Source organism: Odocoileus virginianus, chromosome 2 (assembly GCF_023699985.2).
Source record: "Odocoileus virginianus isolate 20LAN1187 ecotype Illinois chromosome 2, Ovbor_1.2, whole genome shotgun sequence".
In the NCBI taxonomy this organism is placed as follows: Eukaryota; Metazoa; Chordata; class Mammalia; order Artiodactyla; family Cervidae; genus Odocoileus; species Odocoileus virginianus.
Window position 1 is genome coordinate 9,024,649 of NC_069675.1, and position 9,235 is coordinate 9,033,883.

Here is a 9,235-nt window from a genome sequence, read left to right on the forward strand (position 1 = left end):
GGAGGCTCTCGGGGTACGGGACCCCTGAGGGAGGAGCTTGGTGGACGTCCTGCAGGGCGGGAGAGGGGCTGTGTCCCCGATCTCCGGGGCGATCAGCTGCCAATCCGGTGTCTTGCTTTCCTGCTCATTGGGGCTCTTCCCACAGACTAGGGAGCCAGGGTCACTTGGGACCGAGAGCCATCCCCACAGAAGCCGTGGTGGAGTGGGGGCAGACCTGGCAGGCAGTCCTTTACCTGGAGGTGGGACCTGTGCGCCAGGGTCCGGCCTGGGTCCCTCGCTTCAGGGCTGTGCAGAGTGGTCTTCGGCCCTTCACCCCCGCCCCCAGGCTCAGCCCTGCCTGCAGCCCCCCAACCAGCGCCCACGGGGCGGCCGACCCCTGACACTGCCTCCAGGTCCGGCTCTGACCCTCCGCCCGGCCGCACTGCCCTGCCCTGCCCGGTGCCCACGAGCGGCCCAGCCGCTGGCCTCCCATCCGCCCACCCTCAGCCCAAGCTTGGCGTGTGCGGCTGGTCTGTGCGCCTGTCTCCTCCAGCAGACACGGGCCTTGGACTCTGCTGCCTGCCCAGCCCCTGGCTTGCAGGGGGCTCGAGAGTGAGCAGGCCAGCTCGAGGAGGGCCGTCGCTGCTGACCTGTCGCGGGGTGCTTCAGACGACTCAGGAGCTGGGCCCGTCTGCACGTCTGCCCTGGATCGTCCATCTGCCCGCAGCGTCTTCACTGGGGTCCCGCAGGACAGGGGTTACAGAAAGCCCTGGATGGAGTTCCTGTCCTCCAAGCCTTGAGTTTGCGTCTCTAATTAGAGACACACAACAAACAGAGAAAACAATTAGATGGCAATTAGGCCCTGCTGGGAAATGTCGACTGAGATAATGACTCGGAGCCAAAGATGGGCCGCCCTCACCTGGCAGGTCGCCTCGGAGCCTCTGCAAAGCCTGGGGTGACAGCTGCTCAGGAGACCACTGCCCTCTGTCCCCACGGCCTCTGCCCTCCAGCCTGAAAAATGGGGCAGAATCCTGGCGTTCCAGGGCTCCTTGGACCCCTCAGAACCGGAGTGAGACACGGGGCAGTCTGCGGCATCTAGCCCTAGTGAATCACTGTGCCCGGCCATTTGACCGGAAACATCAAAACTGCGCAGAGCAGGAGGTGGGCCCTGCCCAAAGGGCAGCAGTCAGAGATCACCCTAGTCGCTCCTGGCAGTCGCCCCCTGCACACCACCCGCCTGCCTGAGGAAAGAAGTGACAGGAAGTCGGTGCCCACTGTGTTGCTGCCTACCGCTGTGCCCTGGGTGTTCCCGTGTCCCCGAGGTGGGCTGGCCTCGCCGGGCTGGCTGGCTTCCTGGTGACGTCTCTCTTGCAGGGCCCTCCTGGGTCTGGCTTCACTTCGCTCTGACCTGGCTGCCCACAGGCGGCGGCAAGAGCAGTGGTGAACCGTGGCCTGGCACATGGTGTGGGAGGGTTCTCCCTGGAGGCATCTCTGCACACAGATGCTGAGCAAGCCGGAGGCTCGCACACACGTCGGCACCAGGGTTTCTCTCTCAAGATGGTGCAGATTCAAACCGTGAAACTTCCAGTCCAGGGGGGAACCATGGATCCACGTGGGAACCAGGCTATGGGATGGAAGCACAGGCCCCTCGCCCTGGAGAGACGTCAGGTAGGAGACTAACATTGAGGGGAGGAAGAAGCATGATGGGCGGGAGCTTGGGGCTCCTTCTGTCCAGCGGTCACCAACCAGAGGCTCCCCACACGGGCACCAGGAGGTCAGGGGCCGGACTCGGGGTCCCACTGGGGTGCCACCTCTGACACCTGCCCCCCACCCTTTCACAGACAGGGACACCGAGGCGCCCCAAGGGGATGGCTTCCCTCATTGCTGGGTGCCAGGGTTCTGAGTTTTTATTCCAACATGCCAGCTGATCAAATCCTGACCAGCTCTCATTCCTGAATCGTCTGGAGATGTTGATTTGTTGAAAGTGAAGAAGCCAACAGGTGACTAATTCTCTTCTATCAAAGGATATTCATTTATTATATGCCTGTATTTGATTTATAGAATCTACTTGTGTCTAGATATCTTTAGGCAGTGAAATTATGGGTAATTTTTAACTTTCTCCTTTTATGTGTTGTTTGAACTTTGTAAAGCTCATTCACAGCTTCTATCACATAATATAGTGATTTTTCACCGTGAAGTGTCTAGATTTCTTGCGGGCAGTACCCTTGTTTAACCACAAGGTGGAGTAGTTTACAACAGCATAAGCAACTCCATGCGGCAAGGTAAAGGGGTGGATTGCCCCGGCTCCTCCCCAGGTTCATCTAGGTGATCCATGGATGCTCTAAGGCTCTTGGAAACAACAGGCGTATTAATTATATTTTCAGATCCATCCGTTACAGATGAAACTAAATTCTGAATATTTTCATATTTGAATTTATAATTTATAATCTATAATTTGAATTTATAATTATCTCACTTATAAAATTGATTCCTTTTTACTATATTAGTTTTAGGTGTGCAACATAATGATTTGATATTTGCACACTGGCATACCTCATTATTTTATGGTGCTTCCCAGATACTGCATTTTTTTTTTTTTATAAATGGAAGATTTGTGGCAAACTTGTGTTGAGCAAGGTTGTCAGTGCCATTTCCCCAAAGCATTTCCTCTCTGTGTTTCTGTGTCCCGTTTTGGTAATCCTCTCAATGTTTCCAACATTTTCATTATTATTAAATTTGCTAGGGTGACATGTGATCAGTGACCTTTGATGTTATTGTGCTGCCACAGGCCACCGCCACAAAAGACAGGAACTTCATCGATTAATGTGTGTGTGTTGTGACTGCTCCACTGACCAGCCGTTACTGATCTCTCCTTGGGCCTCCACCTTTTCAGAGACACAATATTGAAATTAGGCCAATTGATAGCTCTTCAGTGGCCTCTAGTGTTCAAGTGAAAGGAAGATCCACGTCTCTCTCGCTTGAAACAAAAATTTAGAAATGGGGCTTTCCTGGGGGTCCAGTGGTTGAGAATCCTCCTGCAATGCAGGAGACATGGGTTCAGTCCCTGACCCGGGAAGATCCCACCTGCCGCGGAGCAGCTAACCCCGTGCGCCTCAACAGCTGACCCGAGCTCTGGAGCCCGTGCCCTGCTCGCCACTGCAGTGAGAGGCCCACATACCGAATCGAAGAAGAACCCCTGCTTGCCGCAACTAGAGAAAGCCTGCTCTCAGCCACAAAGACCCAGTGCAGCCCAAAATAAATACATCTTTAAAAAAAATGCCAAAAATGATTAAGCTTAATGAAGAAAGAACATCGAAAGCCACGGCAGGCTGACAGCTAACATTGTTGTGCCAAACAGCCTGCTAGTGGATGCAAAGGAAAGGTTCTTGGAGAAAATGGAAAGTGCCCCAGTGAACATGCACAGATGATGAGACGTGCGCTGGAGCAACTCAGCCCGAGAGTCACAACTATCAGGCCTGTGCTGCAGAGCCTGGGAGCTGCAGCCGCCGGAGCCCACGCACCGTGGGGCCTGTGCTCTGCAGCAGGACTCGCTGCAATGGGAAGCCTGTGCATCACAACTAGAGAGGAACCCCCGCTCGCCACGACTAGAGAAGACTCTCGCAGCAATGAAGACCCAAAAATAAAATGAATGAATACATATTTTTAGTTTCTTTCAAAATTGATCCAAGAGTATCTCTGATGGAGACAGTGAGATTAAAGTTGTTTTCATGCCGGCCAGCACAGCATCCATCCTGCAGTCCATGAAATTACTCAAAGAGTAATTTCAACTTTTAAGTCTTATTATTTATGAAAAACATTTTTTAAGGCTATAGCCACCATTGATAGTGGCTCCTCCAATGGGTCTGAGAGAAAAAAAAACATCAGACTCACTGAGGGCTCAGGTGATGGTTAGCGTTTTTTAGCAATAAAATGTTTTTAATTAAGATTTGTACTTTTCTTAGACATGATGCTACACTTAATAGACTATAATATAGCATAAACGTGACTTTTATCCACTGGGAAACCAAACATTTCACGTGACTCACTTTATTGTGATATTTGGTGTACCTGTGGAGGTCTGGAAGCAAACCCACAGCACCTCCGAGGTCTGCCTGTATATTGCAAAAGGATCACCGTAAGAGGCTGAGTTCCCATCTGTTGCCACACATAGTGACAAATAAGTGATTTTTCTTGTGATGAGGATAAACCGGGTCCTTTTCCAAGAGGTGGATTGTTGGAGACGACCAAGATCTGCTGTCGCAGACTTGGCCACAGCGTCCTGCAGAAGGAGGGCTGGATGCCCCAGCTGCCTCCTCCAGCCGCCAGCCCCAGGACAGCATGGCTCCCCTGAGACTCTGAGTTGCTGTTTTAAAACATACATTTATATCAGCATTTTGAATATTAATAAACTGTCTAAATGCTAATTTACCCAAAAAAAAGGGAGAAAAGTGGAGAGAATTTAATTCAAAATAGTGGAAGACAAGTGTTAAGAGTCTGAGACACAACACCAGCCCATTTAGGATGGTGATTCGTCCTGAGTCTCAGGTGGAGGGGTGGGGGTGGTGAAACCCCACCCAGGGACATGCCCCCGGGGCTCGGAAGCTCCAGGGACTTGGCCAGGGTGGCCATCTCTCCACTTGCCTGCCCTCTGCCCACAGTCCATCCTGGCAGGACACGTGGACTGAGAGTGGCGTGAGTTTAATGAGCATGTTTCCTGCCAGAAGCATCCAGGCGCCTGCGGGGTGACCTGGGCTGCAGTGGGGAGGGAGACAGCCCTGGCTGGAAACACTCATCCTCCCGCGTCCAAGGCAGATGGGAGCGGATTCTCTATCACAGAATTGCCGTCTCCTTAGACCTCCGTACTGTCAGAGGACCGAGGGGAAGTATTGAGCCATGTTCTCTTTCCAATAGGCTGAGAACTAGTAAGATATAAAGCTGATTTTCTGTTGTTCTAACCAGCGCTGGCAGCACTCAGATTCAAAGTGAAATTACCGAATGGAGAAAGAGAAAAACCTATCCAGGCTTCCCAGGTTGGCTCGGTGGTAAAGAACCCATCTACCAGTGCAGGAGACTCAGGAGATGCAGGTTTGATCCCTGGGTCAGGAAGATCCCCTGGAGGGGAAATGGCAACCCACTCCAGTGTTCTTGCCTTGGAAATCCCAAGGACAGAGAAGTCTGGTGGGCTATAGTCCGTGGAATTGAAAGGAGTTGGACACGACTTAGTGATTGAACAAGAATAATAAATCTTACCATGATCCCAACTGACAGCTAGTAGCATTTTCAGAAGTTCTATTTTGTATATTTTCACATGAAAGCTTATTTTCCGTAGTTGTAATTGCAGCATATATATGATTTTAAAACAGATTTTCATTTACTCTCATAACCACTCTGAACTTCATAATTATCATTTTAATGACCTCATAATAGTCCATCTACTGAGCATATGCTCCCTCATGGACTTAGCTAGTTTCCCTACTGTTGGTCATGTGGGCTTGTTAAAAATGATACTGTAAATAATGTGTCACCAGCATTCTTGCGTGTCTGCTTTTTCTTTCATTTACCCTTAGGGTCGGGCTTCCCTGGTGGCTCAGATGGTAAAGAATCAACTGCAGTGCAGGAGACCTGGGTTCGATCCCTGGGTTGGGAAGAAGGAGGGCATGGCAACCCACTCCAGTATTCTGGCCTGGAGAATGCCATGGACAGAGGAGCCTGGCGGGCTACAGTCTCTGGGGCTGCAAAGAGTCAGACAGGACTGAGTGACTAAGCACACCCTTAGGGTCAGTGCCTGAACTCCCTTTATCAGGTCACTGGCGTGCATTGTGACTTTATCCCCAGAGCACCCTGCCGTTTCTGGGGTGCATGTGCCAGCCCCATGGCCAAGGTCAACACTGACCATTTCCTTTTTGGAAGACTCCGGCTTTCCCACAGGCTCTACATGGTGGACGCAGACACCCAGCTGTTCCTCCAACTCCATTCTGCTCTCAGGAATCCCTCTGCTGAGAGCGAGTCTCATCTGCTCAGCCTGGCCTCCCGTCTCCTGGACCCAGGAGGTCTGCACGGCTCTTTTCCTTGGTGGGAATGTGTCTGTTGCTTCCCAGGGTCCCCTCAGAGCCCCTGCCCACTTCCCCTCTGATGCCCATCCACATCCTTCCACAGCCCACATACACCCTGCTCTGCCAGGCCCTGGCCCAGGATGCTTCCACCTCATGGGGGCACTGGCCTTTTCCAGTATCACCAGGGTGTTAACTGCAGGGGCCCTTCCACTTGCTCTCTGTGAGGCCTGGATCTCATCCTTCCAGACACTTGCTCTCACCCTGAAGTCTGTCCTGCCCTTCTGCCGCTTCTCTGTAAGTGTCAGCCATCGTCTCTTTGTTGACCCAGTTCCTAACCATTAGTGTCCCGCAGGTAGGATGGATGGCTCATGGGGCAGTACAGTGGGGGTCTCACCCTCTCTCCAGGCTGTCATGTGTTGGTTCTAAAATTTACAGAAAGTGGCCACAACCCAAGTGCCCATCGACAGATGATGGAGAAACAAAATGCTGTCTGCATGCGATAGAGTCCTAAGTGTGGAGTCCTGGAGGTTTTAGCTCATCCTGGTGCTCACATGTCTCTGAGCTTGAAATTAACTAAGACGAATGTAAGATTTCAAGCAATGTTTTGATATTATGCAAATAAGGCAGCAAAGTTTGTTGAAAAACATTAGCATAAGTAACAGGTAAAGTTTATGGGTTTTTCTAATGAGAAAGGCAAGAAATAAAGCTGAGTGTTAATTCCTGCCAATTCATCTTTATGATGAGAGGCATCAGGATGCTATCAAGAAGGAAGCGTGCGGCTCCTGGCAAGTCCGGCAGCACCTCTATACTTAAATCGGAGGGATGTCCCCCTCCTCTCATGTCTCAAAAGTTTGTTCAGGGGTTAGAGAGTCCTGGAACATGAATACATTAAATGGAAAACTTCCCCTTTCATCACACAAGAACTTTCCCTGATTATCCACTGGTTTGCATCAACTACAAAGCAGGAAATAACTTCGTAAAAGACATTTTTAAGCTGCTGACTTTATTTTGTTGTGTGTGGGGGAGGCTATTTTTGCAAGCACTGGTGAATATGGCTAATTTTTAATTGTTCCCCTAACTTAAAGTATCTTTCCTCCAGTCTGAGATCAAATAGAACTGTTGTGAGCCTCTGGGTATGTAATTTTGTGTGAACCTAAGTCTTCATTGAAGAAGGAAATGGTAGCCCACTCCAGTATTCTTGCCTGGAAAATCCCATGGACAGAGGAGCCTGGTACGCTACAGTCTATGGAGTCGCAAAGAGTTGGACATGACTGAGCGACTTCACTTTCCCTTTCAAATCTTCATTTCTCTAGACAGAGACCCAAGCGTGCGGGTCACATGGTCACTGCCTGTTTGGCTTTATGAGAAACTGCTGAACTGTTAGAGGCTCCCCTGGTGGCAGAGTGGTAAAGAACCCACCTGCCACTGCAGAAGATGCAGGTTCGATCCTGGGTTGGGAAGATCCCCTGGAGAAGGGAATGGCAACCCACTCCAGCATTCTTGCCTGGAGAATCCCATGGACAGAGGAGCCTGGTGGGCTACAGTCCATGGGGTTGAAGAGTCAGACACAACTGAACTATTGGCTGGGGGGCTGAACCATTTTACGTTCCCTCTAGCCAAGTGTGAGAGGTCCAGCGTCTCTGCATTTGGTGCTGTCACTGGTTTTTATTTTAGCCATTCTGTGTTATTTCAGTGTGGATTTAATTTGTGTTTCCATAATGGCAAAAGGAAGTAAAGGTGCAGGGAGGAAGTGAAGATGGAGGAAGGGTAGGTGAGGAAGGAAGTGAAGGGGGGAAAGAGATGAAGATGTTAGGAAAGAGGTGACATGGAGGAGAGAAGCCCTGGGGAAGCCAGGGAAGTGAGGACAGAGGAGGCTGTAACCGCAGACAGGAGACAGCTCCCTTCTGTTAGACGGGAGGGGAACCAGAGCGCAGATGCAGATCACAGGTGCATTTGATGGTGAAAGTTGTATGGACCAGTGGCTCTTTCCAGGATGGAAAAGAGGGGGAGGCCTTTGGGGGTATGTGTGTTCCTCAGTGATTGAGCTGTAATGCTGGTGTTTACTGCACTGGGGCCAGGAGGCCAGGTGACCTGCAGTGCTAAGACAGGGACTCACCTTTTCAGAAAATGACCCACTGAAAACAATGCTTGCCGACACAGCCCCTGCTCACAGCTGTGCGCACAACTGTACTCAGCCTGATTTCTAAATACTGTGTTGTACTAAAAAGGAACCAGGGCTTGTTGGAGAAGTCACCGCTGTGTCCAAGACAGGGAATGTATGTGGTGACCTTGGGTGGCCTTGCGCCGGCATCTATACTGTTCAGTTCAGTTTAGTCACTCAGTCATGTCCAGCTCTGCAACCCCATGGACTGTACTATACAGGCTTCCCTGTCCGTCACCAGCTCCCAAAGCTTGCTCAAACTCATGTCCATGAGTTGGTGATGCCATCCAACTACCTCATCATCTGTCATCCCCTTCTCCTCCTGCCTTCCATCTTTCCTAGCATCAGGGTCTTTTCCAATGAGTCAATTCTTCTCATCAGGTGCCAAAGTATTAGAGTTTCAGCTTCAACATCAGTCCTTCCAATGAATATTCAGTACTGATTTCCTTTAGGATGGACTGGTTTGATCTCCTTGCAATCCAAGGGACTCTCAAGAGTCTTCTCAACACTACAGTTCAAAAGCATCAATTCTTCAGCGTTCAGCCTTCTTTTTGGTCCAACTCTCACATCCATACATGACTATTGGAAAAACCATAGCTTTGACTAGACAGACCTTTGTTTGCAAAGTAATGTCTCTGCTTTTTAATATGCTATCTAGGTCGCTCATAGCTTTTCCTCCAAGGAGCAAGCATCTTTTAATTTCATGGCTGTACTCACCTACTGCAGTAATTTTGGAGCCCCTCAAAATAAAGTCCATCACTGTTTCCTCATCTATTTGCTGTGAAGTGATGGGACCGGATGTCATGATCTTCATTTTCTGAATGTTGAGTTTTAAGCCAACTTTTTCACTCTCCTCTTTCATTTTCATCAAGAAACTCTTTAGTTCTTTTTCACTTTTTGCTATAAGGGTGGTGTCATCTGCATATCTGAGGTTGTTGATATTTCTCCCGGCAGTCTTGATTCCAGCTTGTGCTTCATCCAGCCCAGTGTTTCTCATAATGTGCTCTGCTTATAAGTTAAATAAGCAGGGTGACAATATACA